The sequence below is a fragment of the Schistocerca americana genome, chromosome 3, assembly GCF_021461395.2.
Source record: "Schistocerca americana isolate TAMUIC-IGC-003095 chromosome 3, iqSchAmer2.1, whole genome shotgun sequence".
Taxonomy (NCBI): Eukaryota; Metazoa; Arthropoda; class Insecta; order Orthoptera; family Acrididae; genus Schistocerca; species Schistocerca americana.
The window spans coordinates 538,046,285-538,067,014 of NC_060121.1; the positions used below are offsets into that span (position 1 = coordinate 538,046,285).

The 20,730-nt window shown below is 38.0% G+C and overlaps 1 long non-coding RNA gene across 1 annotated transcript in view; it reads left to right on the forward strand.

Moving 5' to 3' along the window:
* The window catches only part of LOC124605172, a 49,189-nt gene that overhangs the window by 9,614 nt on the left and 18,845 nt on the right, over positions 1-20,730 (forward strand). The gene's annotated exons all lie outside the window — the stretch shown is intronic.

The window sequence follows — 20,730 nt, forward strand, 5'->3', positions numbered from 1 at the left end:
GAGGAAGAAAATGAGATCTGTTGTTCCCTTATTACTTCTGAACCCATGCTGCTGTTGCTCTAATTGGTGCTCTAGAATTTTCCTCGATGTTTTTTCTATGATCTTTTCCATTATCTTAAGCCAGTGTGATTCCTTGGTAGTTGGTGCATTTCTTTCTACTACCTTTCTTGAACAATGGTTTTACAATTTCTGTTTTCATTCATCTGGCACTTTGCTTTCTTTCCTTATCATCCCCAGCACCTGATGTAACCATTGTATTCCATGGATTCCTGTGGCTTTAATCATATCCGCTGTCAGCTCATCTACTCCAGCTGCCTTCCTATTTTTCATCTGTTTCAGGGAATTCTCAGTTTCTAACCAAGAGATTGGATCCTGTTCCTCCTCTAATTCAATGACTTCGGTGTCACTTTCTTGTGCACCTTCCTCATTCAGTAAGATTTCAAAATAATTCTTCATCTCTTCTCTGATACCTTCCACGTCCCTGATAATGGTTCCCTTTGCTCTCCTGCTCTAGTTTCTGGGTAAATATTTCCCAACTCTTCTCCTTTTCTTCTTTCACAATTCTCTTTGCTTGGAGTTTCTTTTGTCGGTATTCCTTCTCCAGTGTTGTCACCTTGTGTTCATCTTTTGGCACCAGCCCCTGGTTCTGATTTCTTTTTTCAAACTCCATGTGTTTCTTTGCCATATTACATTTTTTAATTGAGTATTTTACTCTATCTTTTCACCGACTGGTTTCTTTGTCTTTCACTTTACCCTTTGTTTTGCTGCATATCTGCACACCACTGTTAACTATTGATGTTTTAAATAGGTTCCACCCTTCCTCTACACTAGCCCTTTCAGTTTTTGGCAATTTTTGTGCTACTATATTTTGGAAACTTTTCTTATTTTCTTCTTCTTTCAACTTCCACTCCTTAATTTTTGTCATTCTTTGTACAGCATTCAAACTTTTCCTCTTGTAATTTAGATCAGCTACTAGTAACCTGCGGTCACTATCCAAGTGCTCACTTGGTATGACTTTAGTGTCCCTAACTTTTCCTCTACTTAATTTGTGCATTGGTATATAGTCTATAACTGTCTTAGATTTGCCATCCCAGCCATATCTAGTAATCTTATGGCTATCTTGTTTCTTGAAAAATGTATTCTTCACTAAAAGATGATTCCTTATGCACAGATTTAGAATTTCTTCATCCTCAGCATTTTGTCTTCCGTATCCAAAAGGGCCCATCACCACCCCATATCCATTTCTGTCTGTGCCGATCTGAGCATTCAGATCCCCAATTATCATAATGTTATCTTCTCTTACTTGGTCTTCCAGTTCTTCAAGGAATTTCGTTTTTTCTTCCTCACTGCACCCTTGCTGAGGTGCGTGCACCTGGAGTATAGTAAAGCTATTCTTTCCCAAGTTCACTCTTGCTCTAATTATCCTTCCACTTACAAAGCTCACATCTGTAAATGGGTCAATGTCTTTGTGAAACACAAATCCCACTCCATATTTTGCCTCTTTATTGTGACCCTGCCAGTATTATTTGTACCCACATATCAGCAATTTAGATATTTTTTTCTTCCACTTGGTCTTACTCAATCCAAGGATATGAATAATTCTCCTCTCCATCGTGTCTACATCTCTTCAGTCTTTCCTGTCAAGGTTATTACATTTAATGTTCCCACTCTCAGCTCATTTTTTGTCGGGTTATAGTTTTCTGTTCTTGTTTAGTGTATCTTCTTGTGTTCCTTGGTTTTTCTTCAGGCTGTGAAGAGCTGTCATTCGTTGCAGGGGTACAAGAAGTGCTGTCTACATAAGATATTTTTAATCTGAGGCTCGTTCCTTGATTGAATACAATAACAACTTTCTCTCGTCTGCTGGCTTGCTAAGCCTAACGCATCTGAGGATTTTCTTTCAGGGTTTACTCCCTCAGCCTTTGAAGATCCCTCTTCACCACAAGACAGTGGTTCCACTTCTCATTTGCCCTTAGGGGGGAAAGGGTGCCTCCTCCACCAGCTGCGCCATACCAAAGATATTCTCCATTGTAGCTGCCTTAAGGACTTCGCCATATCCCTGGCAAGGGTTGATAATGATAAGGAAAAAGGAGTGGTTTAGGATAGGATAGGATAGGATAGGAGACAGGCCAATGACAGATCATTGTGGTACACACTTCATCTGGCTCCTCCCCTTTGGCCTGTCCGGCATGGGTGACCCTGCTGGTAACTACGCTACTGCCGGCGTAGCCCTCCGGATCCAGAGCACGCAAACCTTCTCTCCTGCGTGATAGTGCTACGTTAAGGTGATGTCCCGTGAGGAGTTCTGCAGAACTAGTTGGCATATGAACTTATACTACAGTAGTGGGTATGGGCTTAGTATCTGTCTTGGCTACAATAATGCATTCACTGTGCTGCTTATAGTAGCTTACCCACATTCCTATTTTCTTATTCATTATTAAATTTACTAACATCTTCAGATCCAGCAAAAAGATCATTCTCTCATACACCTGTTATCACTCACAGAAGTATTCACATTTTGTTTAAGGGCAGTACACTGAAATTACCTAAGTAGCATTACAGTACAAAATTGTTGATCTATTTTTGAATACTTGTTGCTGAATTGTCTGTTGGCTTCTATCTTAGGATCTTTGGCCAACATTTCTTTAGTGCCTTTCCTGACGCCTTGCTGGCACATTATATGTATGTGTCCCGCTACCGTCTGAGGGCTTTTCCCTGGGTGCTCATTACAAGTGTAATTCTTCCCTCATTTTGTGCAGTAGTTGTTCATTGCAAAACAGGAATCCAGGATTTCTTTACCTTGGGTCTTTCTACTTTCTTGTTAAAACTGTTGTCATGTTCATAAATTTCAAAGGTTTCCCAGAAAACAATGGGTGTAGTAGAGCTTCTCCACATCGAGAACCTGTGTGTCAGAGAATTTTATTACATAGTTGGCTGTACATCATGATCAGTTTCTTCACCTGTCATGTTGTGCAATGCCATTTATGTTTAATAATCCATATACTTATGGATCATCCAGTCATTCCAATATAAAGTTTTCCACGGGTTCGGGGTATATTGTATACTCCTGACATTGCAAGTGGGGTCCCCATCTTCCTTTGCCATTTTGAGACCACGTCTGATTTTCTGGATCAGTTTGGAAATAGTCTTTATGCTGTGTTTATGCAATATACAGTGGATTCTGTACATCAGAAGAGGATGTATGGCAGAAAGGCTGTATCCTTGATTTCTTTTTCCAATGCGTTACTTCATTTGATGTTGAGTTTTGTGAAACTTCTTATATAACTGGAGAAGTACTCAAGTGTTCCTTAGAATGCATAGGTGTTCCGTACTGCATCCAAGGTGCTGTGGCTCACATATTTAATTTGAGCACATTAAGAATTTAGTAATCATACCACTTTTTGACTTGGGTGATGATTTGTATGTTTGTGAAGGTGTCATTCCATGTGTGTCATTTTTTGTACATGTTGTGGCCCAGGTTCTCACCAATGCAGAAGCTCTACTGCCTCAGCTGTATGGGCTGCCAAAAATTACAAAGCTGGTGTACCATTAAGACCAATGACAAATGTTACTGGCTTACCTAAAAACTAGTGAAACACTTGGCCTCTCTGCCTTAGCCATGCATGAGGAAGACTGATATATATTGGCTGAAGCAGAGGGGCCAGCTATATGCCAGTGGGCCATGAACTTTTACCATTGGTCTTAATGGTATGCCGTCTTTGTGAATTTTTGGCAGCCCATACAGCTGAGGTGGTAGGGCTTCTGCATTGGTGAGAACTTGGGTCGCAGCTTGTATGGAAAACGACTTGCATGGACTGATACCATTGTAAACATTCAAATCATCACTCAGGACAGAAAGAGGTATGATCAATAAGTTCTTAATGTGCACAAGCTGAATATGTTAGCCACTACACCTTGAATGCAAGGTAGAACACCTGGAATGCATTCTAGGGAACAATGAGTACTCAGGTACAATAGAACTCAGGTCATTTCATTGAGAAGTTGAAGAAATTAAAACTTTACCAGATGATATCCTGGTCAGCTTTGATACAGTTTCTTTGTTTAGCAAAGTGCCAGTCAATGACCCTTTGGAGCACATTGGTTCAATTTTTCCACCAGACATCACCAAGCCACGTCATGCATGTTTTACCATGAGCTACTTTATGTGGAAAGTCAATTTCAGTGAACAACTGGAAGGCATCACTATGGGTATTCCACTAAGTCTGATGGTTGCCAATTTCTCCATCAACCATTTTAAAAGACAGGCACCGGACTTACCGCATTGTAAACATAAGCTGTGGCACAAGTACATTGATGACACCTTCATCATGTCAAGCCACAGTGAGGAACAGCACTACAGCTCACTAAGACACATAGACGATCCCCTTGTCAACGTTTACTGTGGAGATAGGAAAGAAGCAACAGTTAGCCTGTCTAGTCATGATGGTTATTAGGAAAGGTGAGAATGTGGACCACAATGACTATCATAGACTGACACAAATATGCCAGTACTTGCACAAGCTTTCAGATCATCGCCCAAGCAAGAAAAGAGATGCCATTAATATGCTCATAACACACATGACAAATATGAAAGCTGTAGATCACTGGATGTTGATGCAATACTTGAAATGCATTCTTCCTGTATGTATACATACATACTCGACAGGCCACCATATGGTGCCTGGCAGCGTATACCCTGTAACACTGCTGATCAATCCATTTCCTGTTCCACTCACAAATGAAGCGAGGGAAAAGCGACTGCCTGTATCCTTCTGTACGAGTCCTGATTTCTCGTATCTTGTCTTCTCGTTCCTTGCACAAGATGTATGTTGGTGGCAGTATCATCACTCTGCAGTGTCGCCATGCCAGTTCTCTAAACTTTCTCAGAAGTGTTTCTCAAAAAGAACTTTTTCTTCCCATTTGAGTTCTTGCAGCATTTCCTTAATACTTGAATGTTGATCAAACCTGCTGGTGAAAATCTAGCAGCACTCCTCTGAATTGCTATGGCGTTTTTCCTTGTATTTCACCTGGTGGGAATCCCAAACCCTTGAAGAGTACTCCAGGAAGGGTCACACGAGTGTTCTGTATGCAGTCTCCTTTATAGATGAGTTACATTTTCCTAGAATTCTCATAGTAAGTGAAGTTTGCCATTCACCGTTCCAGCATCCGACTTTAGGGCCATATATTGGGCAGATGTGGTGTAAAGACTATTTATAAACAGGTGAAGAAGATAAGAGGATGTCGCAGTTCATGAAATTTGTGAACATGACAATACTTTCGTCAAGAAAGAAGAAAGCTTCAAGGTAAATGGAATGTCACTATTTTATAAGGATGGATTTATCACATGTGTTTAATTTCAACTTTTTATTTTTCTGCCAATGGGATTAGCTTTACTACTTGGTTAAATAAATACCATAGTTTGTATTAGTACGATGAGCAGAACTACAAAAAGATTTACATACTGACATTTAGGATGAAGTTATGAAATTTATAAATTATACACATTTCGATTTTAGAATGTGAGATACATCTGGAACTGTGGTTCATAATAAAGTCAAGACATAGAGTTATGCAGATTGAAATATGTTGAACCTGAATGTTGGTGGGATTTTGTCAATATCATAACAGAGAAAAAGAGTTTGCACTTACATGCTGAACAAAACATTGAAATAACTTCTCAGCTTCTCTGTGCAGTTGAGGATATTGTTCTTGGGATAACATTTTATAAAAAAAATTGTAAATTCTTGGATGGAACAAAATGATCATTGATCTGGGTGGTACACTTTGTCAATCAGCTCAAGTGAGAAATACTTAATGAGGTACATTAGCAGCAAAAAATTAGGGCAGTCTGATAAATAAATCGAAATCTGTCATCCGTCATGCAATGTGTTAGAATCTCTTTGAGGATTTGTGACGAAATGTTTCAAGTACTGAAATGTTAGTCAGTCATGTCTTGTCCGCAAATGGTTGTCTTGAGTTACTGGAAATGTTCCATGTCATGAACTTTCCATAGGATTACTTTTTCTTTGATAGCGTCAATCGTATCTGCCTTATCCATCACCAAATGATTTCCCCGTTGCCTCAAGACTCTTAATGAATTACAATTATCAGTGTTGTTGCCACTTTAGTTACCCTAAACTCAGTTTCTTCCCTAACAGACACCATCAGTTCAGCCAGCATTCACAGTTGTTCATCACAAAAGTGCTTCACATTGTTTTTGTGGCTGGTGGCGTAATGACAGAATCCTGAATTCCTGTGCTGCAGCAAAAAACTTTTACAGGTAACAAGGGGAGAACTATAGTACTAATGACCAGGGATAATATTATAATCATGGTATCTTTTATATTATGATTTGACAAATAAATTTTAAGAGTGTGTGGAAGGATGTTCTTTTGTGGAGCAGGAACAGGTAGCTGTTTAATTGAGTATTATGCACATCATAACATAAAGATATTTAATGTCATCTGATGAGTCTGGTGGTTGTTAATTACATTTGTAATCCTGTACTGGACTCCTTTCTGTTCTAAAGTTAAACTAATGAAGTCATTGTAGAGTTAGATTTTGCTCCTAATTGTATATAATAGTAATAATGACTGTTACATACTTGCTTTATTTCATTGTTCAACTAGTTACATACAAATGTTGTGGAGTTCCTTGTGAAGTAATATAATGAATGCGCACCTTAGACTTACCAAAAATGGAATGATAAGCCATTTGCCTGCAATGATGTGTTTATATTTTCAAATACAGCAAGATTTAATTTTCCATATTAGTACAGACCCAATTGTGCACATACAACTGAAAAACACAGATAATACAAAATATAAATGTCTTTTACCGAAACTTACTGTTCGTTGAATTTATAAAACATACTATATGTCACATTTTACTCACTGGTTTTTCTGTCTTTTTTTCATTCGCTTTTCCACTGATAAAGGTTCTTATTTTCTGGAGAATCAAAATATTGGTATAGTCAAATGAATTGTGTTCTACATAATCAAATAGCAGACTAGTGCATTTCAGTGCCTCAGTATGTGTAATATCAGGTTCTTTGATTACCTTGTCTCTCTCTACCAAATGCACTTGGTTCACTGTGTCTTTATTACACAGCTGCTCAAGACCCTGTTCATAGGCATCATTGTTTTTGTTTTTTTAGCAATCCATGAACTGTGTGGATAATCTACAAACCATATAATTGTGAGCTCTCTGTATTTCATTGTGTGTCTTTTCATAAGAAACATGGCATTATTTGTTATTCATATATGTGTATCATCTGCAGAAAGTTCAAGCTTTGTGCCATGGTACAGTACAAGTTAATTATCCTTTATGTTCATCGCAAAAAATGTGGTGATCACATTAGGAATTTCATAGTGTTCTACCAGAGAATGTGACACGATAATGGAGTTATTTACATAAAAACTGGAAGTTGATTGTTTCTTCTTCAGCTGTGGTAAACTACAGGATGAACTGGAAAAATTTTGTTGGAGCTAGAAGCATGATGATTATAGTGTTAGCCAGGCCAGTAATTAACTGACAGTGGTGGATGAAAAGTATAGGAGTCACTATGGGCTTATTAATAGAGTGGTGCTGCACAGTGCATGAGACAAGAGTTAATGCTGGAGAAAGCTCAGTGACAGTCTCTTGGTATTATTGAACATGATGTGGGACCAAACATGACTAGTAAGAGAAGACATCTGTCCTTTAGGCGCATTTGGAGATACAGGGCCAGGCAAGAGATCCAGAATGACAGCTGTCACGAGAGCTGGTAGAAAAAGAACTTTATCAGATAATTTTCTGATACTTTCAATATGATGGTGGTATTGGATATAAAAATGAAGAGGAGAGGTGTCTGAAGTAGATGAAACTATATGGAAGGTGCAGCAGACTTTGAAAGTAGGTACAGAACATAGGCAGAAGATGAATGTGAAAAAGAAGGAAATTCTGCAACTGGTTAACAGTCCTTGGTGTCATACATACCCTTAGTTACAAGAATTTTGATGAGATCTAAGCCTTAATATAATTATTGAAAGTAGTCAGTCTGCATATTCCATGCACTGAATGAGTACTTTCATTGCTTAGTTACAGTGTTGTAGTAGGACAACAGTATCAAATTGTTAAGTTTGTTCAAGCCGATTAGAGGACTCACCCAGGAGACAGCAAATATTTCAGTCATAAATTGCTCATAAGTATCACAAAGTTGATCAGTTTTGATGAAACTTGTGACAGCGTAAGTGGACATTGTGAGATAAAAGTAGCCTTACACACTAATAAGCGATAGCTAACAATTCCATAGTAATGCGAGCAGTCCAGTTCCTTTGTGTCAGTGCAGTACATATACCTTCAGCCTTTCAGATAGATCTTTCCCCAGATGCACTTCAATACTCAATGGAGATGTCTCTTCACAAGAAATGGGAGTAGACAAAATTTATAGCTACTCATTAGAATAATTTTTGTCTGTGGTCTCCTTTCTCTCTATTGCCTCCATGGTCAATTTTTTACAGTAGCAACAATATGGAAAGAAAAGATTGCTACTCACCTTATAGAGGAGATGTTGAGTCACAAGCAGGCACAATGAAAAAGACTGCTAAAATATTAAAGCTTTCGGATAAAATCTTTCTTCTGCAGTAGAAAACACACACACATTCACACAAGCACAGCTCACGTACACACGGCCACTGTCTCAGGCCGCTAGAGCCCAACTGTGACTGCATCTGATAGAGCAGCAATCAGAGATGGGTCCTGGGGATAAGGAGAAGGCATGAGGCAGGGAGGGTGATAGAAGAGTTAGTTATTTACAATGATCTATTTACAGTAGAGTATATGTCACTAAGCGTAACTTGTCAATAGACTTGCAGCTGGCCTCATAAATTTCTCAATTGATATGGCAGTTGTCTCTTTGCCTGAAAAATATTCATGTTATCAAAATAAAAAATTGCAGACTTTTATTATCTTTTAATACTTAATAAAAACTTTTGACCATGTAGATCACGGTAAACTACTAATTAAATAGCAAAAGTAATAAAACAGAAAATTGTGTCATGATGTGTGAATCAGTTTATAAAAGGAACCATCTTCACATTGACTGGTAACAATAGTAAGAATCCCTGCAATCTGCATACATACTCTGTAAACCAATGTGAAGTGCATAGAAGGGGTACTTCCCATTATACCACTCTTAGGGATTTTTTCCTCAATTATGTATTGAACACAGGAAGAATGACTGCTTAAATGCCTCTGTGCATGTTGTAATTAGTCTAATCGCGTCTTCATCCCGCTACAGGAGAGATACATGGGGGTTGAAATATATTTCTTGATTCTTCTCTTAACATTGGTTTTTGAAGTCTTCTAAGCTGCCCTTCATCTATTAAGGTGCACCTATCTTCAAGTATGCACTGTCTAAGGTTTTTCAGCATTTTCATGATTCTCAGCCTTGGGTCAGACATACCTGTGCCCATTTGTGATATCTTTTTTTTTTTAAATGCTCAGGATTCCCTGTTAGTCTTATTTCATATAACCTCAAGATATGGGATTGGGATGTCCTCACCATAAAGGTAACAATTTCTTATTATGTGAAAGTTATTTCTACAACAACCTCCCTGCAAAGCAGCTTTCTGTTTCATCAACATTACCACTTAAACAGGTGTTCCTCCCTCTTATCTTCTGTATTGTTAAGTAACAGAGAGCTTCTGAGTCTTCCAACAGAATCAGTAAATTAAATGTAACATCTTCCCACTAAACACGAGAATTAGGAAGCGAAATCTAAATGCACACACATACTCTGAAAATCACTATGAATTGATGGCAGAAGATACTTAGCACAGTACCACGTTAATGTTTTTCCCATTACAGCTGCTTATGGAACACGGGAAGAATACTATGTAAGTGCCTCTCTGTGTACTGCAATTAATCAAATTTTGTCTTAAAGATCCATACAGGAGTGAAACATAGGGGGCTCAGGAATGTCTCTACATTTTTCAATCAATACTAGTCCTTGCAACTTTGTGAGTACACTTCACATCTTCTAATGATTTGATTACTAGTACTTGGCGGTGCTGTTTGACCGCCGTGTCTATAGTCTTCTCACAACAAACTTCAAACCTGCACACACAAACATGCAACGCACAGTAGGTAGGCTTCTACCATCCCACTCTCACATCTAAAATATCATGTGTTTGAGATGGTAGAAGGCCGAGTGGTTCTAGAATTTACGCCGAAATTCTCACCCTCCCCCCTCAGCTCGAACACATGATATTTTATACATAATCATTATGTACATAATATCACACATGATAACATTTTACATTTCATTATATATATATATATATATATATATATATATATATATATATATATATATATATATATATATAAAAAAACAAAGATGATGTGACTTACCTAACGAAGCGCTGGCAGGTCGATAGACACACAAAATTCAAGCTTTCGCAACAAACTGTTGCCTCATCAGGAAAGAGGGAAGGAGAGGGAAAGACGAAAGGATGTGGGTTTTAAGGGAGAGGGTAAGGAGTCATTCCAATCCCGGGAGCAGAAAGACTTACCATAGGGGGAAAAAAGGACTCTTTGCCTCTAAATATGTCTGCTTGTGTCTGTATATGTGTGGATGGATATGTGTGTGCGTGTGCGAGTGTATACCTGTCCTTTTTTCCCCCTAAGGTAAGTCTTTCCGCTCCTGGGATTGGAATGACTCCTTACCCTCTCCCTTAAAACCCACATCCTTTCATCTTTCCCTCTTTCCTGACGAAGCAACCGTGGGTATATATATATATATATATATATATATATATATATATATAGAGGGAAACATTCCACGTGGGAAAAATATATCTAAAAACAAAGATGATGTGACTTACCAAACAAAAGCGCTGGCAGGTTGATAGACACACAAACATACACACAAAATTCAAGGTTTCGCAACCCACGGTTGCTTCATCAGGAAAGAGGGAAGGAGAGGGAAGGACGAAAGGATGTGGGTTTTAAGGGAGAGGGTAAGGAGTCATTCAAATCCCGGGAGCGGAAAGACTTACCTTAGGGGGAAAAAAGGACAGGTATACACTCGCGCACACACACACACACACATATCCATCTGCACATACACAGACACAAGCCCCTTTATAAAACATTCCCATTTCTTAGGCCACAGGTCGTCCTATCTCCACATAGGTACACCTGCCCTTTGTACTTAGTAAATGCCAGGAACGCCCCCCCCCCCCCCATCCTGTCTGAGTAGGCCTCACGGTTCACTACCCTAGTATACATTTCTATGTATAGTATAATTAAGTATTTTCTGGTAAAGCTACATATCTACTCTACACTTCACATTCACTTCTTAATACATCCTTTAATCCCTAGAGTCCTCCTCTACTGCTCAACGTCTATACTCTGGTAGGTACTATGTCTACCTATAATTCAAGTCCTGTTATCATACTATTCCTCAATTTCCAGAGTATTTATTATACTGACTTTTCTTAAATAAGCATCATGTTTAACTCCAATTTTGCTTCCATCTTTTTATTTTTATTTATTTATTTGTTTTCGTTATTCATGCCTCCTTCCTATGTACACTCAATGTAAACCACGGAAACCAGGAAGGACTTCTGTGATAGAAGTATGTGAATATGGAAAGAGGGGAAAAATAGATAAGTCCTCAAATGAGAAGTAAGAAAGGAAATAATTAGAAATGGTTGCTAAGATCAAAGAAGAGAAAGAAGATAGCCCCAAAGACAGGAAACCCTTCCCACCCTGCATCCCCAGGATCCCTACCTCGCAGGTACTTGAGTGAGACGCCGGAGGAGGTTTGGTGTTAAATCATCTCCTACGGAATGGACATTCCCACCTTCACCCTTGAGGTCCCCTAAGGAAATCTTAGCAACCCTATGGAAATGGCAAGTGATTAAGAATCATGCACACTTGTTTTGTGAGGGCTGTTTGAAAAGTGTGGTGTGTGTTTTGTGTTAGTCATGATTTATCTGCTGTTGTAAATCATGCTTTACGATACCCATCCCTTTCAAAATTGATACAAACCCTCCCATTTACATCACACCTCATAGAAGGTATCAAATATTCTATACAAAATATAAAAAATCCATATGCTACTGTAAAATATTATTTAGCTCTTCGTATTATATTATATTTTATACACACATGAAATACTCTATTCATTTCATTTTATGCCAATATCACTTTCTTTCTTATTCTGTGATTCTCTTGGATTGTTTTTTTTTTTTTTTTTTTTTTTTTTTTTTTTTTTTTTTTTTTTTTTTTTAATTTTATTGTCCTATCCAATTTTCTAGGTTATAAGATTATAGGATAGTTTAAGATTTTATAAATAGATGATAGAATAGTTTAAAATTTGCAAGGAATTTGGTGCAGGAAAACTATTATAGAAGGAACACCAAAAACAACTCAGGGATCTGATGGTCATCACTCCGCCCATTAACTCAGAACGTTAACATCCCTATAACTCCGCCCGGATCCCATGGATCTGATATTAACTTCACTTGAGCAAGTGCCAACCAGTACTTCTTGATAAATTTTGTTTGAAAGTCTTCCCACGAGGAAAAGTTCTCAATAGTTACTGTTCCCCATTCAGAGGCCTCTCCTAGAAGGTAATCCACAGCAAATTCAATCTTTTTAGAATCGTCCCAATTTTTCAGTGTAAAGCTTGGTTAGACCTTTTGAAGAAATGTGTCAGATGTACCTCTCCATCAGGCTTAAATTTAGGGAATTGTCTCAATAACTCCGAATGAGCTCTCCATTGCAAATCAGTAACTACTTCACTGGTTAACACCACATTAGGAGAAGTTACTCGTTTTTCTACTTGTTCCTGCATAAATTTGAATTCTCTCCAGAGTTCGTCTATGCCCTTCCTTGTATCAGTAAGTTCAGTAGAAGCCATATGGTACACATTCCCGGATGTTATCCTCTCAGTAACGTTTCTTTTTATAATTTCTTCAACTTGTTCTTCCAAACTACTTACATTTACAATATCAGAGTTTGCTATTTTCTCATTAAAGCTTTTTCCTACGTTATCCACTCGTGTACTTACACCTGTAATTTGTGATTGAATGACAGTATTAATTCGCTATGCTTATCAACGTTCTCTTTCAAAGCATGCCATCACTGCTTTACCACATTAAACTTAGCATTACATACATCCGCCAATGATCATAACTTTTCATTAATCTCTAATTCTACACTATTATATTTCTCATCAATATTCAGTTCTAATCTTTTTGTCAGATCCTGAAAATTATCCTTCTGTTTTTGATTGAAGCCAGTAAACATTTGATTTACATGAACATTTAAAGAATCAGTTAGTTCCTTCTTTAAATCTAATTTACAATTTTCAACTTTACCATTTAGCGTGTTAAATTCATTCTTTAAAGCATCCGTGATTTCGAATGGATTACTAAATTCTCTACTCTGTGCATCAACGTTGGCACTTAATAAACCTAGATTGGTTGCTTTACTATTCAAGGTTTCACTTTGGTTATTTAGAACTTCACTCTGAGCATTTAAAGTTGTACTCTGATCATATAATTTATCATTTAACTGAGTATTTACTGAGTCTGATTTAAGACTTTGATCTTCTAATCGAGAATTCATCAAGCCTAATTGTATACTCTGACCTTTAATTAGATTTACTAACTCAGACCAGTCAGGACCTTCTTTGCTAATTTTCATAGCCATGGCTGATTCTGAAGCTTCTCTAACTTGTTGTATACTGCCCATGCTTCTATAGGCTTTAGCTCTTGTGAGCATTTAATACTAATTTCAATTATACCAATTACACAGTAAAAGTTCACCCCACAGTATTTTGTAACACTTCTTACTAGAGTATTAAGTTTTTATTTCACGCTCACCCGGCATAGAATTCTTGCTTTGTGGGTGGGCAGATGTGGTTGCAGGTCAGCACCGGTGAACAGAAGGTGGTGCAGGTGGCGGTGGATATAGGTTGTTTACCGCGTCTGCATCCCCGTGATGTGTGTTAGAGCTGTATACTCCCCGCACTGGATCTTCTTGGTTAAATCGTCCTAGGCGTATCTCTTCTTAGTCTAATACATCAAAATCTTCTCTCCGGTTTTTAACTTTGTGACTCTCTTACATCTTCCCCTTTTTTACGTTCACAAATTTTCTCCATCTGATACTTTGAGCTTAATTCAATTTCTTGGAATGATTCTTTCGTCTCGGTTGCTATGGCAACACATGATATCTTCTTATCTCATTTTTGTCTCAAAATTCCTGTTTTCTTCTGTCCTTTCACACTGGTCTCCACATTCTAACGATTTGATGACTAAGAGTATGTGAAGTGTAAGTGCAGACTTCCCACTTCTCTTATGTAAGTTGACTTACTTGGTGTACATAGCCGATCTTCTTCTCTGGATAGTCGGCTTCTGGAATCTCTATAACCTTCGTCTCCGAAGAATGATGCTAGTTACAGGAACCTTAAAGACTCTCTCTCTACTTGCGAAATATTTAGGTACTGCGAAGAATACTTTTCAACAACTGCCGATATATATGAGCTTCATAAAGAACAAAATTCACACTTTGCATCTAAACATTTGACTTCTTGTAAGTCACTTGTATCGTCTCACATTAGAAAAAGATTTAAGTTCATTTTAGAAGAGAGTTGGCTTAGCAACCATTACTCTATTACAAACAAATTGTAAAAAAGTCTTGTCTCCAGCAAGTCCAAGAAAGAGTTTTTTCAGAATTCCGAATCTCAAATGTTGATGTTATGTATAACAATGGTCACTGATATGATTAACACAGAATAACCTAGAAGTTCCATAGTTCTTCCTTGCTCTTTCACTATGACTTCCAAGTATCAACCGACAAGTACTTGTCGGTGCCGTTTGACCACCGTGTCTACAGTCTTCTCATGACAAACTTCAAACCTGCACACACAAACATGCGACGCGCAATATGTAGGATTCTATCATCCTACTTTCACATCTAAAATATCGTGTGTTCGAGATGGTAGAAGGCCGAGTGGTTCTAAAATTTACGCTGAAATTCTTGAAACACTACAATCTGTCTTCAAAAGTCTGCCAATTCTGATTTTTCGGCATTCCTGTGATGTTCTCCCATGAGTCAAACAAAACCTATGAAAATTTTTGCCATCATTCTTTGTGTATGTTCAGTATCCTTTGTTAATCATATTTGGTATTAGTCCCACTTGTTTAAGCAATATTCTAAAACAGGACAAACAAGTGTTTTGTAAGCCATCTTCTTTGCAGACTGGCTGTACCTTCCTAGTATATCCATTTTATTTAAGGCTGAGCCTATGTGGTCATTCCATGATGACTCCCAACTGGACCATGGAATATACACAATTATTTGTATAAGTTGCCTGATTCTAATTGCACTTATTAATATTGGAGACATTGGATACTTCGTGTTTACTTTTTTTTAGTACAAAATATTATTTTTGGAAAATTTAAATCAAGTTGTCAGCTTTAGCACCACTTCAAAATCTTATCAATATTTGAATTGATATTTGTGCAGTTCTTTTCCAGATAGCACTTTGTTAATATAAAGAATCACTTTATTCAATGATCATTAAATTATTAGAAGACATATCTGCTTGGTGCAAAAAGTGGGGGTTGATCCTAAACAATAACAAGTGTTAGGTCCTTCAAAGGAGTACTAAAAAAGCAAAAAAAAAAAATCCATTAATGTTTGATTCCGCAGTAAATCACATGAATTTAAAGAGTTGTCAATTCACCTAAATACTGAGGTATTAAGATCACAAACAACATGAATTGGCACTATCACGTAGAAAATGTTGTTCGTAAGGCAAACCAAAGACTGTATTTTATTGACAGAACGCTTAGAAGATGCAACAAACCTACTAAAGAGATTTCCTGCACTACACTCTTCCATCTTCTTCTGGAGTGTTGCTGTACAGTATGGTATCCGTAGCAGGTAAGGTTGATGGAGAACGTCGAAAAAATTCAAAGAAAGGTAACTGATTTTCTGTTATTGTTAAGTAGGGGATAGAGTGTCACAGATTTGATTCATCAGTTGGGAGTCACCATTCTTAAAATGAAGGTGTTTTTCATTGCAGCGAGATCTTTTCACAAAATTTCATTTACCAACTTTCTCCTCCAAAAGTGAAACTATTATGTTGACTTCCACTTACGCAGAGTGATTGGCCACTGTAGTAAAATAAGGGCAATCAGAGCTCAAGCAAAAAGGCTTAGGTGTTCATGTTTTCCACATGGTATTTGATAGTGGAGTCGTCAAGAAACGGGGTGAATGTGGTTCTGACAACACTCTTCCAAGCACTTAAGTGTCTGTTGCAATTTAGTCGTGTACCTGTAGATGTAGATAACTGCATCATCTCCCTAAAGTCTGAAGTTGTTATTAATATTGTCTGCTAGGTCAACATGAACAGCAATACTCCCAATAAATTTCCCTGGGGTATTTCTGAAGTTATTTCTGTCAATGACTCTCATCCAAGGTAACATGGTGTGTCCTCCCTACCAAGAAATCCTCAGTCAAGTCACAGATTACATCAGGTAGTTACTGACCAATACTCTTAACTTCGGTTCGCTGCAGATTACTGGAACACATTCTGAGTTTCAGCATAATGAATTTCCCAGAAAAGCTTCAGTCCCTAGATCAGCATGGATTTAGGAAGCATCACTTGTGTGAAACTCTGCGTACCATTTTCTTACATGATATCTTACAAACCATGGACTGAGAGCAACAGGCAGATTCCATATTTGCAGATTTCCCGGAAGCATTTGGCACATTGCCCCACTGCAGAATGTTGATGAAGGCCTGAGCATATTTGATGAAGGTCCAAGCATACAGATTAGATTCACAGATATGAGAGTGGCTCGAAGGCATTTTAAGTAATAGAATCTAAAGTGCACGTCATTTATGTTGGCAGCCGAGTTTAGGTTCGTTCTGCGCATCTGACGTCACAAAACACAGTCAGCCAATGAACAGAGAACGACGTTGCCAGATCTCGACTGCAGTGCAGAGCATGGACGAGTGTCTTCAGTTTTAGAAATGTTCAGTCATAAATAAAGTAATAGAACAAAAGCAATGTCTTGATAGCAGACTTTCTTTTATAGAAAGTTTGGAAAAAGCATTCTTTATACCAATTGCTTCATATTCTTTTAAATTATTATACCAAACAAGCAATAAGACTCCTAATTCAGGCGATAGCAAGGAAAGGTGTTTGTATCAATCTCACGAACCGCTTTTTCGCAATAAAGAACAGCGGTAATTGTTTATTTCCTATTGTACTTCGACGAAACTTGAATATTCATAGTCATACCACAGTCTAATATGTTAGACTGTGGTCATACCAACAGTGTTTGTCAGTATTTTGCGTGACGTGTTAGAGTCCTCAAGGAGTTATATAGACAGACGAACTGCATTAGCGTAAAGGTGAAGGTGTTGGGCTACTACGCGAAGGGTTATGAGTGGAAACCTTGTACGGCGCTTAATATTTTCTTTATTTAAAAACAATATTGAAGTGCCATACTTCACGAATTTTATTCGTTTGAATGCAATTTTTTGAAATTTCTAGTGCTTTGTCTCTTCATTAACCCTTTTGCTGCTGCAGACACTTGCTCCCCGCATTCCGCACTGTGCGAGATTTTGTCATCACTGCAATGCTCGCCTGTGCAGACACATGGTGTTCCCACTGCTTTGACACACTTGTCATTCGATTTCACAAAAACTATTTGGCCCAAAAATTTGATTTTTACACGTCTTCTTGACTGATACCTTCCCCCCATAAATGACTTAATATTGTTTCGATGTTCAACGCAGTTATTATGCAGCATTAAATGTAGTAAACCATTGCACAAAATTTTGAAGAGTTTGCATAGGTAAAAGTCCATAGCGTATACTTTCCGTTTGGTCGATTTTAGTTGCCACAATGTTGAGAATGGAATATGGCCAAGATACCTAAATTTCATATAAAATTACTGTATAACAATATTTCATTTAATTTAAGTACCACATAGGTGTCGTATGTAATATTGAGAAATATTCCATCTTTCGCGACTGTAATAAAAGTTTCTTTTACACCGGGCGCGTTTGGCTTTATTTTAAAGCACTTCAATCAATGAAAGGTATGGCACATACACAATGGTACTCATGCTCTCTTTCTTGTTTTTGTTCCACAGTCACAGTTTTACCAATGGTATTGAAACATATTCCTCTTCTGCAACTGTAATAAGCGACTTATTTAGACTAGACGCGTCTCTCTCTTTTGAAGCATCTTCAGTGGACAGTATTTTGTCTCCTCCAGTGCAAAGTCACGTTTCGTAGTTTTGTGCTGCGGTAACACAATATTCAATGTTTGTGTTGGTTGATCAGTGTTTTAGCAAATAAATGTTGTTTGTGTGTGCCACACACAAAAATTATATTTGACATAGCTCAGAGCACTTCACTGATAGACAGTATATTCAAGTCCTAATGTTTTTGTAAGTCCACAGTTTTGTTTAATGTATTTTGTCTACTGCCTTTTGATTGATTGAAGTGCTTTAAAATAAAGCCAAACGTGCCCGGTGTAAATAAAACTTTTGTTACTGTCGCGAAAGATGGAATATTTCTCAGTATTACATATGACACCTATATAGTACTTAAATTAAATGAGATATTGTTATACAGTAAATTTTATATGAAATTTAAGTATCTTGTCCACATTTCATTCCCAACATTGTGGCAACTAAAATCGACCATACGGAAAGTATACTCTATGGACTTTTACCTCTGCAAACTCTTCAAAATTTCGTGCAATGGTTTACTATATGTAATGCTGCATAATAACTGTGTTGAACAATAAAACAAAATTAAGTCATTTGGGGGGGGGGGGGGGGGGGGAGGTATCAGTCAAGAAGATGTGTAAAAATCAAATTTTTGGGTCAAATAGTTTTTGTGGAATCGAATGATAAGAGTGTCAAAGCAGTCGGAACACCATGTGTCTGCACAGACGAGCAGTGCAGTGACAAAATCGCGCACAGCACGGAATGCAGGGAGCACGTCTTTGTAGCAGCGAAAGGGTTAATGCAGCCGTGGTGGCTTTACTTCATGAACTGCGCGCTCCCCCCTAAACGTAAGCTTGCGAACTATGCTATACTATGGCGCTGCTTCTCTCGGCACGTGTGTCGTGTGCAACTGGCAACGCAGCGATCTCCCACGTCTGGGCGGGCATGCGCAAGCCGCCAAGATAAAAGAATTGAACTATAGTACATGAGAATATATGAGAAAAAGTATCACCACACATGTATCTTGAGAATGTCTTTATACTATCACACATCTAGTTTTGGAGGCACGTTACCACCATCCTCAGGCCCACTGCCAGAAGAGAATTTGATTTCCACAGTACATTTACTGTGGGATCCTTGTTACTAGTCCATGTGTGCTAGTAACTAGGATCCCACAGTAAATGCGCCAAGGAAATTAAATAATCTTTTGGCAGTGTGCCTGAGGATGGTGGGTAATGTGCTGCTGAAACTAGTTGTTTGATAATATAAAGACATTCTCAAGATATATCTGTGGTGGTACTTTTTCTAATATATATCATCAGCTGAATCCCTCGTCCATGCAATAAGATCAACAGCTGTAAATAGAACCCTGTATGTTGTCCTTGATGGAGAGCGTTCATCAGGTGTGACCTACGGAAGTGTGATAGCACAGCTCGTATTCTCTGTATACAGAAATGATCTGACATGCAGGGTGAGCACCAATTTACGGCTGCTTACTAACGATGCAGTGGTGTATGGGAAGGTGCTGTCATTGAGCAACTGTAGGAAGATACAAGATGACTTACAAAATTAATAGTTGGTGTGGTGAATGGCAGCTAGCTCTAAATGTTGAAAAATGTAAGTTAATGCAGATGAGTAGGAAAAACAATTCTGTAACATCGTAATAAATCACTGGTAATGTGCTGCCTGACACAATCACATTGATTAAACATCTAGGCATTATGTTGCAGAGTGATATGAAATAGATTGAGCAAATCAGGTTGACAGTAGGTAAGGCAAATGCTTGGCTTTGTTTTATTGAGAGAATTTTGGGAAATTGTTGCTCATCTATAAAAGAGACAGTGTAGAGGATGCTAGGGCAAACCATTCTTGAATATTACTCGAGTGTTTGGGATCCCCATCAGATCAGATTGAAGGAAGACTTCAAAGCAGTTCAGTGGTGTGCTGCTAGATTTGTGACCAGTAGGATCAATCAGCACCAAGTATTACAGAAATGCATTGTGAACCAAAATGGGAATCCCTGAAGGGAAGAAAAAGCCTGAGGAAATTTAGAGAACTGCCAGTTGAGGCCAGCTGCAGAACAATTCTAGTGCTGCCAAAGTACATTTCACATAAGGACCATGAAGGTGTGAGAAATTAGGGCTTGTACGGAGAGTTATAGACAGTTGCTTTTCCCTTGATCTGTTTGCACGTTAAACTGGGAAAGTAACAACTACTAGTGGTACATGGTTCCTTCCCCCAATCACAATACAGTGGCTTGCCGAGTACCTATGTAGATATAGATACTCTAAACATTGATAAACATTGGTGTGGTATGAAGTTCAACTCTATATTCACCTGCTTCCTGGGCTTCAGGATGTCATCTTTCGCTTGACCAATGTGTTTGGAAGCCATGTATGTTGGAATCAAGAAGGTCATTGTAAACAGGTGCGACTTGTGCTTTCTTCCAATGATTGGGTAACATTTTTTGTTTGTGGTA